This window comes from Patella vulgata, chromosome 3 (genome assembly GCF_932274485.2).
Source record: "Patella vulgata chromosome 3, xgPatVulg1.2, whole genome shotgun sequence".
NCBI classification, from domain to species: Eukaryota; Metazoa; Mollusca; class Gastropoda; family Patellidae; genus Patella; species Patella vulgata.
Genome location: NC_065881.2, coordinates 71,563,325 through 71,587,914, shown reverse-complemented (window position 1 = coordinate 71,587,914; position 24,590 = coordinate 71,563,325). Strand labels below are relative to the sequence as shown.

Genomic DNA, 24,590 nt, shown 5'->3' with positions numbered 1-24,590 from the left:
CTTTAAAAAAGTGATGGATGCTTCTATTTTGTGAGTGGAGGTTTTCAAGCCATAGAAAGTATCAGAAATTGAATTCATTAGAACATTGTCAATGCATTCTTAGGATTGCTTTTTTTTTTTATATATCATTCGCATATAGAACATTATATATTAATCACATTGAATTCAGAGAACTTTGGTAATTCTCCTGTGTGGAGCAAAAAAAAAGTTAATGCTGATTAAAATCTGTGGAATAGTTATCTCTGGTTTGAATCCTACCAAGATCATTTTGAGTTGCACCACATTTTATTGTGATTGATATCTAACTCTTGGACAGGTGGTCAGAAAATTCTTAACTTTTATCATTTAGAATCAGTAAAGATGGTCCCTCATGGTTGATTAGATCATCTAATGCAACCAGGTGGGTCACTGGGACATAAATACAAACCTTCTTGAAATTCATCATATTTTATAGTTATTTCACCTTTTACATTTTTACGTTTAGATCAAAAGCATGATACAGGAAGTTTTTATTACGTGGTGGGATTGTTCATTGAGGCAAGAGGAAGAACATCATTAAAATTCAGAACTGGTCAGTTGTAGACTAAGAGTTTTCTCCTTGATCATGTTTTGACTTTTTTGACCACACAGAAAATTTAATTAAAATGAAATTTTCTGTGTGGTCTTAATTTCGTTACATCTGATCAGCTGGATTTGTTGATATGTATTTTGAAGCTAGTACGAATGACATTGTTGCCGATAGCATATTAAGGGAAGCTTGACAAGCGTTATGTTTGTTTTTGTCATATTACTTGATTATTAAAGACTCTCTTTGTGATTTTAATGATATAGAATCCCATGCAAACTATAATATTGTGAAAGTTTAATCTCTAATATGACAATCAATCCAAACATTCTCTTCAGCATGTACAAATACAGATTTATATTTCGATTCGTTTTTATACGCCCACATTGAAATGTGGTCGTATATTGTCGTCGCCCCCGTCCGTCCGGCGTCCACAATTGCTTGTGGATGCTCTAGAGGCTAAAGTTAATACCCGATTGACTTTAAATTTATATACAGTGTTTAAGGCCATGAGACGAAGAAGCCCATGGATTTTCAGCGATTTCCGATAATTACTGCCAGAGTTATGGCCCTTGATCACTTCAAAAAATCTTGTGGACGCTCTAGAGGCCAAAGTGAATATCTGATTTACTTTAAATTTATACACAGTGTTTAAGGTCATGAGACGAAGAAGCCTATTGATTTTCAGCGATTTCCGATAATTACTGCCAGAGTTATGGCCCTTGATCACTTCAAAAAATCTTGTGGGTTGACTTCAGATTGATACACAGAGTTTAAGATCTTGAGGTGAACAAGTGTATTGATTTTAAATGAATTTTTATGACTTGGAACAGCTAAATCCATGATACAGTATTAAAAGTTTTGTATACAAAACGTTAGCATGGGGCAGAACTTTATAAAAACCAAACCAATTCTAATGGTTTTCTGAGTTGTTGCTCTTAATCAGATTTTAGTGTATTATAAATGTTTCATTATCGAAAAAAGTAAAAATATGCGACAACTCTTGTTGACTGCCCGGACGGTTTAGCTGCTGTGGGCGTATGTTTCATTGCCTGGCAACCTATCTTTTTATACTTTTGATGGCCTACACTACATGAAGATCTGACAAGTTGTAGCAATAGGTCGCATCAGAAGTCATACGGGCGGCTTTTGATCTTATGTCGTCAGGCATTTGATTACTCAATCAGCACTGATGTTTCTAGTCGATTACCCACAGTTCTGTGCAAAACACGCCTAAAGCTTGCAACAGACCGTGTCATTGGCTAATCCCTCACACCATTCAGAACACATCAATGATAACAACTCTTCCAGATCCTAGTGTAGTAAAGACAAGTAAAACAAAATTTTGAACTATAGGATCTGTGTTTTTATCAGATTGCAGTATGTACAAACTTCAATCAATATGTACTGCTACCTATGTAACTAAAGTAACACCATCTTTATTTGCCGTGTATCGAATTGATTGATCTGTTTTGAATCTGATTGAATAGAGGCTGGGAGTTTGTAATTTGTTTTGTTTTGTTAAATAAATAATCAAGATGCGTGAATATTAGTGTAGATTAAACCAGTGGCGGCACCAGGGGAAGGGGGGGCAAATTAATCTGGTTTGTCCCCCCAATAATTTTAGAAAATAAAAAAAAGTATTTGTGATACGTTTGGGTAATCAATACCTTCTACGGTGAATAAATCCCACATCCCCACTCAGTCATAAACTTGCATGTTGTAGAGCATTTCCGACAGTCTATTTTTCAAAATTTTCTTGGCGAGGTCCTCAATGGACTCGCTACTTTGGCGCTCACAAGGGGAATTCGTTGAGGTTCGCAAGTCTGTTCGTTTGACATTTTGTTCTCTAGTCGGATAAACTAGTGATCAGGCGACGAACGGTATCTGGGCAGATCTATTTATCTCGACGATCGGTGCCTGACAGAATACTGTAAGACAGCATTTCCGGCAGTCTATTTTTCAAAATTTTCTGGCCTTTGTCGTGATTCGCAAGTCCGTTCGTTTGACACTTTACCTCATCGATCAGTGCCTGAAATACTGCCAGGCTGCATTTCCGGCACCCTGTTTTTCAAAATTTTCTGGGGGAGGCCCCCTACCCCTAGTTGAAGCTCGTGCCTTTGCCCCCTTAACCTTGGACTTTGCCCCAGCTTTGCCCCTCCAATCACCGACGGTTGGTGCCGCCACTGGATAAAACCATGAGAAATTGATATTTTTGTAAAAATGCAAATCGTGTATCGTTAATTTAAGATTTTGTACCATTGGATTTATTGTCGATTGTAACATAATATTGATCTGATAATAGGTACTAACGAGTCTGTTATTAGGTTAATATACTGATTTAAATCTGTAATATAAACATTTATAGGTTAATGTAATTATATTTCCAATAAATATTTAATATCAAATGGTCTTAGTGAATATAATAGAAGGAAGACATAACAAAAAGATTATACTGGTACTGTAATTGAAAATGTGAATTACTGGATGACTAGGAGATTTACGAATCTTTATGCTAGGTTCCCACTGTCGTGCTATGCGTTACGACAGGATTGTCCCTATTGAGTCCACAATTTGGTATGTGCAGCTATGTTCGGATATGTTTCGATACGATCAACACAATTGCTACGACCGACCTCAATATATGATAAGACCTGATAGGATCAACACGATTAAAACCACGATTTTAATCGTAGCGCAAATCGTGATAGTGGGAACCTAGCATATGATAAATAAGAAGCAAAATCTTTATACAGGTGACCCTAAACAAAAAAACAGAACCCATACAATTTTTATTAAATCCTACAATGGCCCAGCAAATTTCAGCAGATTTGCTGGACTTAAAACCTCAGTCTGTGGACGATCATTCCCCAGAGTTTCAGTTATCTTGGTGACTTTGCATAAAATCATGTTCTTTCCAAAATGTACTCCAAGTGGCCTCTGCGGCATTGGAGGCAAACTAGCGTAAGTTGTGCAAAATTGAACACATTCCTCTTTGGCGATTTCCCATTGTAGGATTTAATAAAAACTTTTATAGGTTCTGGTTTGTTTTTTTTGGGGGGGAGTCACCCTGTACTATTATGTATAAGATATCATTGGTGGGTCGACAAGAGTCTATCGTTGTCATGGGCAATAAGGACAGAGAAATTGTCAGAAAAATCGCTATTATTGCCGTTCTTTGCAATAACTGAAACAAAGAACATAGATTTAAGGTACAGTAGATCAGATGATGGCTTACACAACTACAGAAATTGAGCAGGATTCTTCATTGCACTAATGTGAACAATTTCCTGCAAATTTGATAACTTTGATTGATAGAGTGTTCACAAGATTCTGCAAAGTAAACAATAGCCATAGAACTAGGAAGTTGAAAGGCTGCTACATGTACCTACCTTTCTCTAATCTGAATTGGAGTTTTCGCCAAGATTTTTCAAAGTGATCAAGGGCAATGACTCTGGGAGTTGTTTTCAGAAATTAATAAGGTTTAATAACATATTAGATGATAAATGTAGCATGTAGAGTATTCACAAGAAAATATGGACTGGCAAATAAGGGTAACTACATTTAAATGTGGTCTTATAAGAAGAATTTCTTACGCTATATATTGGATCTCAGTTTGCATGCTAAAAATGTCTGCTGATTGTATTGTAATGATTTTAGGTGCTCATAAGAATGTAACAATGGCAGTGAAAATAGCAGTACTCCATATATAATATTGACGCCAAGGAAGGAACCATGACGAGAGCTGTTGTATGCAATGTTTGAATTGATTGTAGTTCCCTTGCTAACAAGATTATCCAGCTATTTAGATGACAAAAGGGTGACAAATGATATACATTTTGAAACATACTGATATATACTTGGATTGGGAGATGAGTTTTTGTGAGGAAATGCCACAGACTTCATTTCCCGCAATCAAGCAATTTGTCTTCCAGTATGTCATTTCTAATTTTTGTCTTTAATGGATTAATGGGCAGTTTAATATTTTAATGGGGACTAACAGCAACCTTGTCTGATAATGAAATGTTGAAACTTTTTTTGATTTTCATGAACAAGATCACTTTTTGAGTATTGTTTGCCCGAAGGGCTTGCTGTAGTACTTGTACCCACTATCTTATTAACTGATTACATCTTTTTTACTTCACCCACTAATGACGACCTGCCTAAAGTGCTTCTATCAAATCGACTAGTACACACTGGTTGAATATAGTTTTTGAAACACCCCTCAAAAACTAGAGCAACACATGTTTAACAAAATATTTTTCAAAATAGTTTAAAAAGATGATATTGCATGAGCATACAGTGTTAAAATGGTATTAATCGATAATTGTGATTAGCTGGGAGCAAAAAATTGTTTCTAGTATTAGGTTGTCAGTAGTGGACAGCACACATATGATTAGGGATATTTATGTATTTGCCTGAACAGATGGTCCTTTAAAAGCATAAAGCTATATAGCTGGAAAAGGGCTGATGGCTGCAAACATAGAATATGTGGATGTATATTGCTGTTACATGTGATTGTTGATCTGTCCAACTTTATTGTGAACTCCTACACACTGCATTAGTGTATATGGAGAGAGAAAAAGAGAGGTTTTATGTTCAGTCAACACAAACTAGGTCATTTCAAGACTAACATACATTTCAATTTTATTCCAATAATTCACTTGCCGAAGGGGTCTTTAGCAGTGAGCGGAAACCGGAAGTACCCGGATAAAGAACATGAGGTTGGACAAGCCAATTGAAACTCTGCCACTTGACTCAATGACAAACCCTGTGATCTAACATGCACACATGAAACCATTCGGCCACCTAATCCCCCCTATGATATATGGAAGAAACCTACTGATGTTAATTAAATTCCAAAATTTTCTGATCCTAAAATTTGAATGTCTTGAATCATATTTTCTTTATGGTAAAGTTATTTGATCATTTGTGTTTTAATATAGAAAATGTTGTGAACACAAAACATGACAAGAATTCTCATGGAAACAATTATTTCCTAAGATTTCTTGAAAGAATTTATACTTGATGAGATTGCTCCTTGTAGCATATAAGAAAGAACCGTCTGATATTTTGTTGAACCCATTGCATTGCATTTGTACCACATTTATAAGATAAGTCATGGGCACAATTATTTCCTAAGATTTCTCGAAAGAATTTATACTTGATGAGATTGCTCCGTGTAGCATAAGAAAGAACATTCTGATATAGACTGATTCAAGGTTTTGGTGACCTGGGTGATAACTTGGGGAACGATATGTGTGACTCTTAACTTAGATATGACTACCTAGGCCACCAACCCAAACAGTAATATCTCTGCGACTATAAATTTTGATGCGAGTTATAATCTTCATATCTCCGGCATGTGCTACATTTCATTAAACCCCATTTGATTTCATTTGTACCACATTTATAAGATAAGCTATAGACACAATTAATTCCTACATCTGCAAATTTATTAATACAGGGTTCCTGTGGTCCTTGAAAATCCTTGAATATCCTTAAATTTAAAATTTCATTTTCAAGGTCTTGAATATCCTTGAATTTCGTGGAAATAGGAAAATATCCTTGAATTTCAGTTGAGATCCTTAATTTTGTTTCAAATGTCTTGAATTCCTTTTAAATATGAGATTATAACGATAGTTGGTAATGTTTTGGTTATTTTTATAAGATGAAAAATTGTAACTTTAGGCTAAAAAATGTCCTTGAAAATCCTTGAATTTGACGTATATTTATCCTTGAATATCCTTGAAAAATGTTTGACGAAGCCGCGGGAACCCTGTAATAGTCTTTCTCTCTATTTTCCACCTTTACATTTTAATTTTTGATGACTTTCTGGTGTAGAATCGAAGAAAAAGGTTTGAATGTACATTTTCTGCCAGATTTTAGTGTATATTTATGATTTTGAAATGGACGGATAAGAGGGTTAAGAGGCTATAGTTACGTTGAAAGGATAAGAGGGTTAAGAGGCTATAGTTACGTTGAAAGGATAAGAGGGTTAAGATGCTATAGTTACGTTGAAAGGATAAGAGGGTTAAGAGGCTATAGTTACGTTGAAAGGAAGGGCGGACAGTTGCATCTCAAGATTTCCACCGCTCTTGTTTTGCGTTGCACTACAGACTTTTCAGCATTACTGTTAGTAGAAAGAATGTTTCCTATTTGGGCAAATAGTACCACAGCAATATGTCTTTTTATTCAAGAGTTTGTTTGCTAGATCAACACTATTTACATAATTGTCAAAGTAAACATGTCAATACTCATGTAACATGGTTTCCATAAGGTCCATGATCACTTTGTGTTCAAGATTTTTTTCGTGCATTCTCGTCAAGACTTTTTCCAGTGTAAACATTAAATGTATGAACATAACCGGTCACGGACACAGCAGTGATCCAAACCTTTATACCTCCTTTCGTGTGTTTTATGGGTATATCCTTATACTTGACCATGCCCTCATCTATACTTATGGTTTGTGGATAATCCTATTGTTTTCTAAAATGTCTATCATGGGGCTTACTTTGTACAAACGATCAAAACCATCCTGCCCCTCTCCTCCCTAGCTGGCTGTTTAGTAGAATCATTGAGATGTAAATTTCTTTGAATAGCAAAATATCTGTCGTGAGACATGCACTTCCTGATAAAGTCACTATTCAATGAGGGGTCTGACAACCAATATTGTAATACCTTTCAATGTTTTCAGTTCATTCTCTGATATATTTACAAAATGTCAATTTTGGGCTGTATAACGGTTTGTTTATAATTTCAATATATCCCACGAAGTTTCACATGAATTAGCTGGTCGAAATATGCTGAAGCTGGAGGTAAATTGGAACCATCTCCTGCAGCATTAACCATGTGAACCTGACCTATATTCGGAAAAAGTCACCGGCCCTTGTTTTGATAATTTCCTTACGAGTTATTTGACTCCAGTTGAGATTGTCCCTATTCAAAATATTGTCTTCAAATCCATCGTTTTCGCTTGTAGAACCTTCAGAAGAATTGTATTTCATTCTTCAAGAAGTTCTTGTTCAAATACAATGTCACTTTTTTGTTGTCAAAATTATCCAATTCACAGTCATTTATCACTTCTTTTTGCTTCAATTCGGCACATTCCGAATCAAATCCATTGAAATCGCCGTCCGAATCCAAAGGCCACATGTCACATGGGGGTGTTGTTAGGAGTGGAAAATGACCAAGTTTCATTGTAAGACTCTCTCGTAACGAAAGGGTTAAAGAATGATCCATAAATATGAAGGTTAGCAGATGTCAATATCTGTGAGTTTAAGGAAGATAACTCTATATAGTTTCAGATTTTTTTAATGGAAACAGACCACATCAAATTTTTCATGTACTTCTCTATTTTTCCCACTCCTAAACCTGGCAAAAATTTGATTTTACCAATTCTAGGAGAAAGAATTCAATACTCTACATTCATTTCACATAGATAACTTTATGCCAGATGCTAATATTTACAGACTAACATGAGGCAGTGCACACAAGAACACAACACAGGCCATTTGCATCTCATCTTAGCCAGCCTTGATAACCAGATGCAAATTTGTACCACTTGAAATATTTTAATGAAATGTTTTAGAATGTGATTTTGTGGTAGAGAAAATTACTCGGATGGTGCACATGTTGGAACCAGGATGCAATGAAGGTTAAATTTAAGAATTTTTGCAGCTACAGTGGATGCAGGTTTTTCAAAATTGGGTTTGGCAAATTCTTAAATTTGATGAATACAATTTTCTCTTAAAATTTTGCAGATTTTTTAAAAACTATTTTAAGTAGGCAAGTCTCTAACTCATTATCATCCACAGTCTTCAACATTGCAAACACGACTTATTTGTCAGTTTTACTCAACGTTGATGTTGTTATCTTACCGTGAAAAGATGGACTTCTGATATCCAATATTTAAGACAAAATGAAAATTTTAAAATTAAAGAATAGAGTTTTAGCTCTTTTAATGAATTATCAATAAATAACTTTGTTTAAAAGCCTTAATCAAAGACGAACAGTCAGTATTCCCAGATCTTTAATTGAATAAATACACATTTATTTGAAGACTTTTGATTTTTCCTGACAAAGTTTCCAGACAAAGTCAATTTTCTTATAAAGATATCAAATGACAACCTATTATGCTGATCATAAATCCGTTGATTAATTCAGTGGAAATACCAATTTTTTTCTACACCAATTTGGCATCATTTTAATTTGATTTGATTGAATTGTCAATGTCTCTTAAAAGAAATTCATTAACTTTATTTTTTTTTTCTTCAAAGCTAATAGAACTCTTTTTTATACGCCCACATTTTCATGTGGATGTATATTGTTGTCGCCCCTGTCCGTTCATAATTTGTTTGTGGATCCTCTACAGGTCATAATTTTTGCATTTCAGTTCATTTCGATATTGGCATGTATTGGATCATTACTTATGGCCCTTGATTGTACGAAATCTCATGTTTTTAGCTTGTGGACACACTATAGATCAATACGTATTTGTGTTACATTTCGATAATCAATACCTTCTATGTCATAGACTTGCATGTTGTAGAGTCTGAGTGATTTCTTACCAAGCCCATCCTGCTGTAAACCTACTATAAACAATAACACATGAACCATTTGAGAAGTGCTTTTTATGAACGTCAAAGTTTTTGGGTATAGGTTCAATGCAGCGAGAATATGCTTTCACTTGATACACTCACTCTGTTCGTTTGACACCTCTCTCTCTGTTCAGATAAGCTGGTGATTTGGTGACAGACAGTATCTGGTCAGCTCTATTTATTTTGTCGACAACCAGTGTCTGAAATACTATCAGACTGCATTTCCGGCAGTCTATTTCTTTCTCAAAATATCGTGGCAGAAATATTCATTCACTTTGATTCACTCACTGCATTCGTTTGACACTTTCCTCTCTGGTCAGATAAACTAGTGATTTGGCAACAGGCGGTATCTGGTAAGCTCTATTTATCTTGATGATCAGTGCCCTAGATACTGCCAGACTGCTTTTCTGGCAGTCTACTTTTCAAATTTTTGGGGGTTTCGTTGAGGTTCGCAAGTCCGTTCATTTGACACTTTTCTCTCTTGAGTCGGATGAACTAGTGATCAGGCGGCAGATGATATCTGATCAGCTCTATTTATCTCGACAGTCAGTGCGTCAATACTGTCAGACAGCATTTCCGACAGTATAATTTTCAAAATTTTCTTGGGGAGATCCTAAAAACCCTCCTTAAGGACTCACTACTTTGTTGCTCATGACGGGACTTTGTTGAGGTTTGCAAGTCCGTTCGTTTGACACTTTGTTCGGTGGCAGGATAAACTAGTGATCAGGCGACGGACGATATGTGGTCAGTTCTATTTATCTGATCAGCTCTATTTATCTCGACAGTCAGTGCGTCAATACTGTCAGACAGCATTTCCGACAGTATAATTTTCAAAATTTTCTTGGGGAGATCCTAAAAACCCTCCTTAAGGACTCACTACTTTGTTGCTCATGACGGGACTTTGTTGAGGTTTGCAAGTCCGTTCGTTTGACACTTTGTTCGGTGGCAGGATAAACTAGTGATCAGGCGACGGACGATATGTGGTCAGTTCTATTTATCTCGACGATCAGGGCCTGAATGAATACTGTCAGACAACATTTCCGGCAATCTATTTTTATACGTCCACATTCATAATGTGAACGTATATTGCCGTCGCCCCTGTCTCTGTGGCTGTGTGTCGCCTACAGGCCACAATTCTTAAGTGATCATCTTGAAACTTTACATTATTATTCCATATACCCTAAGGATGATCCCTATTGGTGCATGCCCGACCCCCAGGGGCTGAGCCATGCCCATTTCTTGTATTTGTTTGTTTGTTGTCTACAGGCAGCATTTCTTAACTTATCATCCTGAAACTTTGCATAGTTATTGTTTGCATCCTAAGGAACATCCCAACCCCCAGGGGCAGAGCCATGCCCATTTTCTTTTTGTGTGTCTTGTGTGTTTCCTACAGGCCACAAATCATAATCGATTGTCTTGAAGAATTTTTATACGAATTCCTTATACCATAAGGATGATCCCTATTGTTTTTGGTGCATGCCCGACCTCCAGTGGCAGAGCCACGCCCATTTCTTGTATTTATTTGTTTGTCATCAACAGACCGCATTTCTTAACGTATCACCTTGAAACTTATTCCTTCTATCCTAAGAAACATTCCTATTGTTTGTGGTGAATGCCTACCCCCCAGGGGTAGAGCCACGCCCATTTTCTTTTTGTGTGTCTGTATGTCACTTACAGCCCGCAATTCTTAATCGATTGTCTTGAAAACTTTTTTATACTTATTCCTTATACCCTAAGGCTGACCTCTATTATTTTTGGTGCCTTCTCTAACTATTATAGCAAGAATGGCTAGCTCTTTATCTAAATCTTACATAATGTATCTTTAATACTTTGAATCACAATGTGATCGTATTAATAAATTATAAAAATTCATGTCTAACGGGGTGTTGGATTTCTCTCTTTAAAAAGCTCTGTGAATGTATGCGGCTTGCCTACTTAACTTTGAGACGATGATGGCATCATGCATTATTAACTGTCAAATTTCCTTAAAAATGAATGTCCAATATAAGAGGAAACCAAATGTTAGAAACAAAAGCAAAATGTGTAATCCAGCCACGACTTAGACAGAAAGGCTCAGAGAGTTTGGTCTAGGCTTGGCGACATGTTTCCAGTATTTCCTGACGAGTGTTCAATCAAATAGTGATTGGTATCGTCATGTATTATGAACACTTTCACTTTAGATTTCATAATTTTTACCGGTTATTAGCCGTGAAATGAAGTGACAGAGCGAGCACCTTGGGTTCAATTTTATCCACTGCAAAGAAGTTGCGAAGCTCTGGGGAGGAAACAGGTACCAATGCTGATGAAAATGTTGAAAAAGTAGAACATTCGTGTGATAATAAAAATGTTGATGAAAGTGAGAGTGATAATGATGACAATCTTGTGCCCCCACTTGTACTGCCACCTTACAGTGACGTTGGTAAGGCCGGCGATAGGTCTCAAATACCCAATAGTGACAAAATCAAGAACCAGAAAAATCGTATTAGGTCTCCCGCCACTAACAATTTTCAGAAGCGCTGAGACAAACTGACCTTTCAGTCCTTGTGGTTAGCAAAGTATTGTTGGTTGGCGTACTGTTTACCAGGTGTGTTAGTTGCCCGGCATGCCGGCGGAAGAGGACCTGAGTTCGGGCCATGACCACGTTCAGAAACGCCTTGGGTAGTAGAGGTAAAGGTAAATTTAAGCTACCTACCTTACCCCGAAACAGACACAGAAATCTGTTTATCAAATTCTGAATGCAGTAGAAAAAGCATTATATGAGAAAAACACAGCTGCCTTACGTAGTATCATTGACTGCATGATATTTCTCGGTAAACATGCACTAGCATTCCGTAGTCGCCATCATGTGATGACAGTACAGCAGAGAAAGGAACTAACCAGGGTAATCTTAGAGCTCTGATGCAGCTTAGGGCGAAAACCATCAAGAAACTTCATGAATTCTTGAACTCATGTCTTAAAAACGCAAACTATACATCGAAGACTATTCAGAATGAAATCTTAACGATAGTTGATGATATGATTCGCGAAAGTGTAACAGATGAGATTAATGAAGAGACTTAACCTTACTATACTATCATCGCTGATGAACTACTGATGATGTGGCCAACAAAAGGGTATTTTGAATATATGTGGGCAAGCGAATGATAAAACTTAAGTTATGTCTTCGGGGAATAGTGGTCTTAAAGGTATCATTAAAAGGGACGTCCCAAATGCTCTGTATACTCCATGTAATAGTCATAAACTAAATCTAGTTATTGTGTCCTCGTGAAAGCGACAGCAGGTAAGAAACTGCAGAACGGTTGTAAATGAGTGATTTCTGTTTTTTGATGCTTCCCATAAGCGCCAAGAATTCCTAGTGAAAATATCAAAGAATCGATAGCAGATATCAGAATGCTGAGAGAAGAAATAGATGAAAGATACGATTCGTGGTACAATTCACAGGGCCACACACCCCATCCGCAACCCCAAAGGAGTATCATTTATGCAGTAGGCCTATTGTTATACCATTCATTGATGACGTCCAGTAGTCATTTGACCAACCGATTCCCTGACGTTACATCTATTTTACCGCAACTGATGTCGCTCATACCTAATATTATCAGCACTTGTAGTGTATATCTGCAAATCAACAGATAAAATTCAAGCACAGACACATTGACCTAAATGAAAGAGAAGAAATCTTTTTCATTTAAATTTGTACATGTCAACACAATATTAGTTTCCTTGTACTCTAAGGTAATACTGGTATATTGATAGATGATGATCATGGCCTGTCTTTGTCTAAGAACTAGTATTAATGCTGAATAATTACAGGAAATACTTTTCGTTTATTATCTAGCATCAATTGTCTTTAATTATGACTCATTATTACGCTGCGGGAGTCATGTTTAACAGAAATACGGTCAATAGATTTAGACAAATTTAACAAATGACTGCAAAGATGATTTTTTTTAAGTCTGGCATGTTGATCACTCACTGGGAAAGTTGTCAATGGGAGTAAGTATATCCTGATTGTTACTGGGCATATAATAATTACGGTGAGTTAAAAGCTACCATACGATGATGACTTCCCATTACAATTTAAAGCTTGCAGGCATGATTGTTGCAGATTTTCTGCGATATCACCCAATGTGTAAGTGGATCTTATGCACCTCAAAATATAGTTGCAGAAGCCAAAGGGTAAAAAGTTTAAGATAAAATCAGTTCGACAGACAACAAGTCACCAGTCTACTAAATTTGCTGCCCCCCACCCCCACCCCAACCCATACAAAGTGTTGCTTGGGACAGAAAGAGTGCCCACCCTACCGCATATTTTTTTAGTAACAAAATCAATCCTAAAACTATTTCTAAAAAAACTGAAATAAACATTCTGTGAAAATATTTTATTGACAACAAGAAACTTAACAATATGATTCAAAATTGTATGGAGAAACCAGCAAAACAATATTTATGACATGAAATACATTTACAAACCCTGTTTTATACAAAAGAGTAATATTTAATTAAAACAATATCAAATAAATAACAAAATGTCTACCGCAAACGACATAGGCTTACTTGTTTTTCTTGTATAGTTGAGTGCCATATATAATGGATGAATTTAAAATGCAATGTTTTGAAGTGTTTTTTGGGTTTTTTTTTTTGTTTTTTGACAAATATTCATTATAGATGAATGAATTTAGGGTATCAATTACATTTCCTTATACAACCATATTCTACATGCCTCATCTTCTGCTTATGGTCAGCTAATCCTTTGTAAATAGCTGGCTTGACATGAAATTTAAGTAATTTTATAAAAATTCAAATATATTATGTATAAGGAAAACCAATTGAAACTTGTTTTGTATTGAATCCTCGACAAATGACCCACAGATGGGGCATTGGAATTTGGTTGTTTGTTTGTTATATAAAGACTTGGAGCAATTTCACAATCTGTCTAGTTTTTCCTTACTGTATGCTTTTACCTAACGTCCAGCCAAGGATCTTGTTTCTGTCTCTTTTACCCGTCTTGACTGACTGTGAAATTGACAGACCAGAGATTTTACCAATCAGTCAATTCATATGTCATAAAATAGGTATTTTATAGACTTTAAAGTTACAATTTCATATTTTCTAAGAAAGTCAAAACATAATTATTTCTATGTCTTTTCTCAATAGGTTGTCAACTCACTATTATATGATCACGAGTGTCATTCTCCCACTTAAAACTCATTTACACCGGAAATAATAACACAGTTACCTCCCAATTACCTCCCTTGTTTTCTATTCTCCACCATGGAGTAGCTAGCCATCCTCAAACGTTTGAATTTGAAGAGGAAAATGATATTTTTGCCAATTTCTCAACTGGCAATAGTGAATTATAGGATTAATAGGATTATTCTTTAACAAGATAGGACTGTTTATAGATACCATCTATTTTAAGGCTTTATTTTAATAAATTTTAAAAATATAACGTAAAAATATGAAATTGCAACTTTAACCTTACTACAGCACTATAAATATTGTTAAATCTACAGTTTCCAGGTGTATAAAAACTAATTTATTAATTGAGATAATGCTTAAAATTGTATATGTGTTTACAATGTCTGGAATAAACAAAATATATGATGAACTAACTGGCTGTCAGGCAAAATTCTGAAGTAATATCCCTATCTCTAACACTTGTTTACCAGGTATTAAATTTACTATAAACATAACACAATTAATCAACAGATTCTAAAATCTGGTCTAACATATCTGAAGGACTGAACTCTACACTATATTTTAATAAAATAAGGTTAACAGATGCTTTAAAAAGAAATATATTGAAGGATGTAGGTAGACTCACCCACACAATATACAAAGTTCATTACACTTAAATTCATTCAATAAAACGACAAAAACATTATGAACATGCACAAATATTTATCGAATGTAGTAACAGACTGTAAAATATGAGTCACAAAAACTAGATTTTAATGAAAATATTAAAATTTATGTATATGTTAAAAAGGAAACTTGGTCATTATGAATTTAAATATTTTAATTGATGTATATATTAAAAAGAAAACTTGGTCATGAATTGAAATATTTCCTATAAGGCATTTGGGTGGGTGGGGGGGGGGGAGTTGCAGTTAAATGAAATAATCACTAAATCGGATTTAGATTATATGTATAATTATGAATAAGATGTAGGTATCCCATGGCCTTGTTTAGTGCGGAGAGCGGTCCTGAGATCAGGGACTGATTTCTTGACTAGAATATCCAGGTAGAAATCCCATTTTTAATTTTTCATCTCTGGCCTTCTATTGTCAGGGGTGGCCCCTGCTTGGCTGACAAGGATCGTATGGGAAAAAGAACAGAAGCTCACACAATAACACTCTCCTACCTCATATTACACATATAACCATAAAAATAGAAATACCACAAATTTGTCTCAAAATGTCTGCAGTCTATTGAGATTTAATCCCATTCGGTTGATAAATAAATCAATTCAAATTTTGATTTAACCATACAAAATTCCTAATGACTGGCAATCTAGCATAGAGGGAAATGGAATTATTAGAGTAAAGAAGCAGTCCTATTTTTAGACATTATATATCCACATAAATAACCATTTGACTTATTATATTCATCTCTCTATACATGGTTATTTACACCTATGCTAATGAAAAACATAACTTTCAAAAGCCAATATTTCATTATATTGCAAGTTTGCCATATTTGTTATATGATCAGATAGAATTTCAAATATTGTCACAAAGGTATCATAGGATTTATTTGATATTATTGATGATTCCAAATTGAGCTTCACAATTAGCTGGTGTAGCAGAAAATAAAACAGTTGATACTAGATACTTGATAAGAATAATGTATTATTGACAGTATTTTAGCGCTTTATGAATGTAGGTAAATGGTCCATAATTAGTTATTCTATTACAATTGAAATTTTGCAAATGGTCAGTAGGTGGTACTGTCAGGAAATTAATGTGGTTTTTTTTTCCAATGGTTATATTGTATTCATAAAGATAATACTATCCTGTTAAAAATACATGGGGGAGTGTATTGTCATTCGGCCATACTTCCTGTAAACGATCCACAAGTAAAGATTTCGAGATTTTCTGGGATTAATTGTTTGGTCCTAAAGAGGAACCCTATCGAAAGTCCAGATTTTAAAAAAAATAACATCGAAATTCAGATTTGCCTATCAATTTTGCACAGACTCTGACCCGTTATAACGTTTGAAAGTCACACTTCAAAATTCTGCTGGTAACAACTCTGTGTTAAATGGTAACTGATGTAATTTTCTTAACCTGGCATTACCAGCTTATTAGGAAGTTTTGGAATTTCATATTGAAACTCAATCCTTGTATTCTTGCTAATAAAAGCAGAAATATGTGAGCTGTTCCCACCTGAACAAGACATTATAATTATATTATGGTTAAATGCGCACTCACAAAATGAATATCATTAAATTGAATTGTGATATTTGATACATATTTTATATTGTTTAAATAATCTGAAAGTATGAATTATTAACACAATATTAATGTTATTATGGATATTATTATGACGAATGAAATATTGAAATTCAATTCATAGTACCTGTATAGATTTATTCATTTCAAAACAAAGTTAATGTGTAATATAATGACTTACTTTATTATGATAAAAGTTTGTTGGTACTCTAGATGTAATTTATAGACACGTTTTGTGGATATAGCGCTTTATAAATGGACATATTATTAGGGTTTCACACTGCGTAGCTTGTGTGAAACACAATTGTTTTTGTTAAGATTATTCTTATTATTATTATTTTATTTTTTTTCCAATTTGATTGTATCTCAGAAACTACATGTCGGATCGATACGATATCTTCAGTTTTATTGGAAAAGTGGGTGTGACTTAGAGATTAAAGCTATTTTGGGCATTCTGTGACAATGCCAAATGTCCGAAATCACTGAAGTTGTCGTTTTTTAAAAAAATGCTGTAGTATTAACAATAATCATCAAATTTTAACATATGATGCATTTTGACATAGCCGGAGACCAGGCACATAGCTGTGCTACTTTTGATTTTTGATTGTCGACGAATCTTCGTAGATATTAAGCGCCAAATTTCGAAAATTTAAAATTTTACAAAAAACTTTTTAACCAGGGTTGAAGAGTTATCCGATTTGACTAAAAATGTCAACATTTTTTGTGTCCGTAATTTTCCTTGGCCGCCATTGGCTAATTCAGTTTTTCAGTCCTAGATTAATTATTTATTATTCGATTTGTACAAAAGAAAATTCATATGCTGCGTGGTCCAAAATGTCATTTTTTTTGTTACCGGTAAAGATTCGTGTCGGTACCGGAAGTGAAGTAAAATCAGCAAAAACTACAATTTTGACAGATTTTGACAGTTCGGTACAACTTTTTGAAAGCAAATATTATTTTTTCAAAATTTGATATTACCAAAAGTATACCCCATGCAAAGTCGTTTTCGGGCTATTTCGATTAAAAGGTGAAAAAAGGTGTAAAATTAAGCTATTTACAACCCATCCACCGTCTTCATATTTCAAAATATTTCATCGTAACTTTCATAACCTCGTAGGAATAACCCATACAAAGAGAATGTATGTCAAAATTAGTTTGTAATATCAGCAGTTGTCGAGAAATAGGCAATTTTGCATGAGTCACATTTCGTGCTATTTTGCCTGTACAAGAATCAATTATTATTCAATTTTCAATTTTCTTTCACCATTTGATGCCGAATGCCACGTTTGACTAGATTAAACCATTTTAACACCTTTACTGTCACCGGAAGTGACGTCATTTGGGCAAAAACTGAATTTTAGCCTTCAAAACCGATATTTTTTTCAAATGAGTCGTATATGTTATTTGTTTAAAAGTATGATATTTAATTTCAATCAACAAATAGAATGAACCCATACGACCATATAGATACCACAAAATGGGTTCTAACTTGTAAGGTTTCTACTAGTCACTTTTCAAGGTTTTTGGTCTATAACAGTGTCAAATATTATTCGATTTTCACCATGTGATGCCTTATGCCATTTCTGAGTTCATAAAACTAATTTAACATTTTCATTCTCACAGGAAGTAATGTCACTTTACCAAAAACTGTATTTTTAGCCTTCCAAACAAATATTTTTTTGAAGTGAGTTATATTTAGTATTCGTTTACCATTATCATATTTCATTTCAATGGAAATATAGATTGGATCAATACGATCATAAATATGTCAAAAAATAGCTTCTAGCATCTTCTATTGCAAAGAAATAACCAATTTCGTCAGGATCACTTTTTCAGACTTTTCGCATTTTTATTACAGTTTATGGGTTCTAAATTAATTATTTATTGCCTGATTTGTTTAAAACAAAAGGTCATATACTCCTTGGTGCAAATTCTCAAGGAAGTAAAAATTTAATGTAAAAATTTTATTATCACCAGAAGTAATGTAATTTTGGCAAAAACTGTATTATTAGCCTTCAAATTGTTTTGAAGTGAGTTATATTTATCATTCGTTTAACATTATGATATCTGATTCCAGTGGACATATAGATTGGATCAATATGATCATATAGATGTCCCAAAATTGCTTCTAGCATCTTCCCTTGTCGAGAAATTTCCCATTAAAAAGTCAGCTAACTTAGCGGTAAGTTAGTAACAAATTTTGTAAGGGTCACTTTTTTGACATATGTAACACATGGTAACAAATGTATAAATGAAATTAATATTGCTGGGTAACTGGCACCGGAAGTGACATAAGTTCAAGGGTAATGTGGCATCGGTGAAACCCGTCATTACTGCATCGCAGTTCTAGTTATTATTATTATTATTATTAATTTCAATGTGTGGATTGAACCTTGACAATGGTGATCAGCTAAAAATTCAAATGTGACCACCATTAGTTTTAATATGAAATAAACAATTTTTGATTATAAAATGGGAATATAAGACTATTATTATTTCAATGTTGTCTAGAATTTTATATTTTGTCTATAAGTACATTAAATAATTGAAAGCCTTTAACGTTCTATTTTGTCCAATTATGACAATAAGCCTTAAATCTAATCGTACATCCCTAAGGAAATGAAATGAGTATAGACTGACCTTTATGAAATGTTAAAGATACATTATGGGAGATTTTAATAGAGAGTTGGCCAATCTTGCTATAACAGTTCAAAAATAGATGATGAAAGAAGAATATATTGAAAATTTCAGTCAAATTACTTTATTCTGAACAAAGTTATCTCTCTTCACCGTCTCCGAGAATGGCCGATCGTTTGATTGACAGGCGTTAACTCCACCTACATAATCTTGATTATCAAGTAACGTTTTCAATGGCTGTGGTACCGTTAGCCTATTCGATTTGAGACGTGGTGCAATTCAATTCGTATCACATTTATTTTTACTACAAATTGAAAATAAGACTTTTAATATATAGATAAGAAGTGTGTACTCTTGTACTGTTACTGGTAGGCCTACGTAACTCCCGAAGCAGACAAATAGGAAACAGTGATCCAATGGGGCTGCAATTTAACTGGGGTGATGTTAGCTGCGATGTTTATCAATTTCCATAATTTTTCTGTAAACGCAAGTGACAAAAGAGCGTATAATACCGACATCCAAACTCTCATTTTAACCACAACTAAACATAATATCAAGGCCGTATATATCGAACTTTCAATCAAGTTGACTGACATGCGGCCTCGCTCAACAGCGGCCTCGCTTCGTACACTCTATCATTTAGCCTCGACTTGCAATAATCAGATTTAACTCTTGCATAATGTATTTTTAAGTAAGATAATTGATGATGAGATAAGCTAATACGTGACTTATCACCATCAATAAGTTAATGCTTGACTTTTCTATGGATGTAATTCGTCCTTACATTATGTAACATATAGCTATAATAAGGTGCTTTATGTAAGAGCTAAATCTGCCATTTGCAGGTGGGGGGGGGGGTTGGCCTCATATGTTATATAAAGTGTTAATTAGACATCTATTCACATGACAAGCCTATAATTAAATCTCTAGACCATCAGATGATCATAATTTTCAGTGGATTGAAATGTTATCACCATTTAATAATTTAATTTAAAAATGGATACTCAAGACTGTTTATTATCATAAAACTGGTACTTGACAATCAAGACTATATTGTGAACAATAAGTAGTTTTCAAAATATTCATGTTTCATTATCTACTTTTGAACTATCAAAACAAGAACGGCCAGCTCTTTATCTAAATCTTACATAATGCATCTTTAAGAATATGAGATTTCCTGATTAAATGAACAACAGTATGAGGCCCACTCACGTATCAACTTAAAAATCAATAGTATTAGCTATATATATTTATATATCCCCATATTTATATATCCCCTAATTTATAAGTTGTAAAGAACACTGACTCCCCAACTCGTTGGTAATTAATTTAATCCTGCTTATATTTACGGAAACTGTGGGTGTTACATGAAGAGGTATTATATATATATGCTAGCGCAAAATTTGCGTATTCCAGGATGTTTTTTCTGGCTTCAAATGTTATATAGATTATTATTTAGAGATTTATTCTGATGACAAGCCATTAATCAACTGTATGGCTTGGATATGGAATGGATTAAAAAAATGTCCATCATATCTGTGTTAGGCTGAACCGAAATATTCCAAAAATGCTTGACAACAGACAATACTAACCTCTATCTCTCACTTTTTACCCTCAGTTAAAAGACTCAACAAACAAACTGATGTTTTAGAGATAATTTAAAATAATTCAATGTTCAAAGAGGATTTTTTTCCTCCCACAGCTAAGACCCCTATGCGCATGCAAATTATTGTAATAAAATTGAACCATGTGTTAGTCCCAAAATGACATAGTTTGTGTTGAGATGACCCCATTCATTACAAAACACAACACAAGGTATATATGGATATCCCTCTCTGTTAAAGATGCATTATGTAAGAGTTAAATTATGTAAATTTTAAAATAAAGTAACTTCTAGTTATGACATAAGTTTTTTTGGATTAAAGTGACTTTTTGAACATATTAATGGAACTGTTGGGGTTTTTTTTTGTTACTATAAATAATCATGTCTATAGCCAATTAAACACCTTATTGTTAGTTCCACTAATAAATGACAATATGAAAATGTTATATTAATAATGTACAATTTGAAAAATATTATATTATTTTGAAATCCAGCATATTGAATTAAAGAAATAGATTTTCCAGGAGATTGATTTATTTGACAAAAATAGGATTAATTTGAAACAGGATAACTGTTGGAGTTCTATAAAAAGCCATGTGACGTCTCTATAAATAGAGATGCAATGATCCAAACCCTGATTTTCGTTCTAATTAATTGAAAAATATTTCCTGTTAACAGAGTTATAGGCGTTTGAGTATATTTGAACAAGTTTATTTTTATTAAGATCTGACAGGTTTTAACTAGAGGCGTGAAGAAATGGATGTTAACTGACACACGATTGAAGTTTTGAAATCCCAGAATGATGAATCTAAACAAAAATAGATTGAAAAGATTATGTGTTTAGATTTCTATGAAAAGAATATTAAAATTTGAATATGAGATAAATATATTGTAAATTTAATTTCAATATATGTGTGCAATACGAGAAGGTGTTGAATGTATTCAGAGAACCCAATGTTACATGGTAATGTGAATAAACATGAAATATATAATGTCACTGAACAACAATCTATAAACCAGTCTGGAATCAGATGTTTTGATAGACTCATTATGTGAAACACTTATCAATACTTCTAGTGTACCGCGACAGTATAATAATGCTCAACCAAATGTAAGATAGGTTCACATAGGTAAAATATACAATTACAAGAAAAGGAAAACATATGTCATGAGATTAGTTTTTCATTAAACATACATTATGCAAGAGCTAAATCTGCCTATTGCAGGTCTTTCTTTAGGCCTGAAATGTTATCTAAATTATTAATTAGACATTAATTAACTTAATGTGGGAGATTATCTGCCCTTAAAATTTTGTTTTGGTTTTCTTATTAAATGTTATTTTTCATACATTTTGTCATGGATTAATTAAGCTGTGAAAAATTAGATATTATGGTCATCAATGGACAGTGTTGTATGTGTATGTATGTATATATACATCCATTCAATGATAAGGATTGAATGTTATAAAATTGTATTTTTTATATATATATATATATATATATACATATACATGACCAGTTGACAGTATAAGAAGTTAATAAGTAGAATAAATAAATAAATGATTAATAATATAAATATGAACATAGTCATTTTCATTTACAACAGTTTATCACAACATTACTTACATATCACAATATACGGTAATATAAACACATATATATGTATATATATCTATCATTGTGGTATACGGCCATTTCATTACTTTATTGAAAAGATAAATTTGGTTATAGGTCTGAAATCTTCTAATATGTTCCTTGATCTCAATTTCAGAAGTATTTTGTACAAAGTTAATACCTTACAATTATTATAATTTATAAGTATTCCTGAGAGTATATTGAAGAATACACTTTTAAAAACAGTAAGAAACTCAGTATTTAACAAAAAAAAATAATTAAAAACTAGGTTTAAAAATTGCTTTCGGATTGGGGACAAGCTGTGCACAAAATATTTTGCTGAGGCTCACTTTATATCTGGCTGTGTATTATTCCTTCAACTTATTTATTAATACATTAATATGAATAATAATTAGAGTTTGTCTTAAAGTCAAAAATGAAACTGGATGGGGTAAATGAAACAAACGCCTACTTGACATCAATGATAATATTTTTTGGTTATTTTAAGATTTATAAACTGTACAAGGTTTTTGTCAAATAGTTATTTGCTTTGAATAGATCTCTTTAATGTTCTAATACAAATCTCCCAAAGGATTGAATAAACTGTTATTTTTATAGACCTACATTAAAATATTATCTATATTGTCATGAAGATGTCTAGCTGTCTCAACTCGAAAGTTATCATCCCAATGTTTATTAGACAAAGAAGTCTATTAATTTACAATAATTGCTGTCGGAGCTGCATAAATCACAAGTCAGAACAATCTTTTGGATGCTCTGGCAGATGAATTGAAATTTATAACAGTGTTTATGTTCATGAAATGAAGAGAAGTTTATTAATTTTCAGTGAATCTCTTTTCAAATTATGTTGCCCTTGATCACTTTGAACAATTATGTGGATCCTAAGGTTTTAAATTTATGCACAGTGTTTGTTTATATGACGAAGAAGCCTTACTGAATCTGCTAGAACAAGAAACCTATAGAATATTTATTATTTCAAACATTATTGTCCATGATCAGTTTTTATGGTTCTTATTACCTAAAATTTAAAAACCTTTATGGACTGTTTGGGCGATTAGGTTTTTGTGGGTGTGTGTGGCAACATGTCTTCAAGATAGTTTAGCAGTATTCCGATAATATTGTTTTTAGAAATAATCTTATACATATATTCCATTGCTATAAGCGTCTTGTAAATGTTTGTCTGAGATCTTAATCCTTTCAATAATAGATCCAATGTCTGATTACATATTGACAATAACCATACTGCTTTTTACTGATGGACTTTAATATAAAAGTTGTTCCAAGTGGTACGTTTCAGTATGATCCTGGAAGCTGTATTTGGCTCATTCAAAATCTCTTAATACATGACTTGTTTGGTGTGAAATATATTTAAATATTGTGAAAAATTTATCATGCAGTTAAAGTAGTAATCTCTCATTTTACGATATTTTATTTTCACGGACAGGTTTTAGAACAGCTGCTATTCCTCACAACTTGAGATCAATATGCCTTCAAGACATTTTTTCTTAGAAGTGTAAGAAGCATCTAACTTTATATATACACAGCATTCGTTATTCAACTTCCATTTGAGATAAACCTAAACAAAAATAAGCTGTGTTTTACATGTGGCAATGCACATTAATAGAGTAATTGATGTTTTTTTTGATACACCTTTATAATGAGAAATGTTACCTTGTTTTGAATCACACAATAATTGTTACAATACTATGAATGCAGTATTTATAAAAGAGTATTTTGATACAATCTGATTAAAACACAGATCCTACTTCGTTTCCTTTTTTATAATTCTAAATTTTGTTTTACTTGTCTTTACTACGCTATGATCTGGAAGAGTTGTTATATAACCCGTGTTCTGGTTGATGTGACAGATCAGCTAATGACTTGGTCTATTACGGCGAATTCTTGGCATCTGGTGCATGGAACTGTGGGTATCCCACTAGAAATATCACCACTTATTGGTTAATCAAATGTCTGATGTCCTAGGGTCAAAAAACACTCATGTGACCCCTGATGCGACCTTCCACTACAACCAATCAGATCTTAAGTAGTGGAGGCCATCGAAAATATAAAAAAAAAATGAAATGAAATATAGAT

The 24,590-nt window shown here is 33.5% G+C and overlaps 1 protein-coding gene across 2 annotated transcripts in view; it reads left to right on the top strand.

Annotated features, from left to right (window-relative positions):
• Window positions 1-24,590, top strand: part of LOC126814728 (probable ATP-dependent RNA helicase DHX35) — a 148,520-nt gene that overhangs the window by 76,763 nt on the left and 47,167 nt on the right. The gene's annotated exons all lie outside the window — the stretch shown is intronic.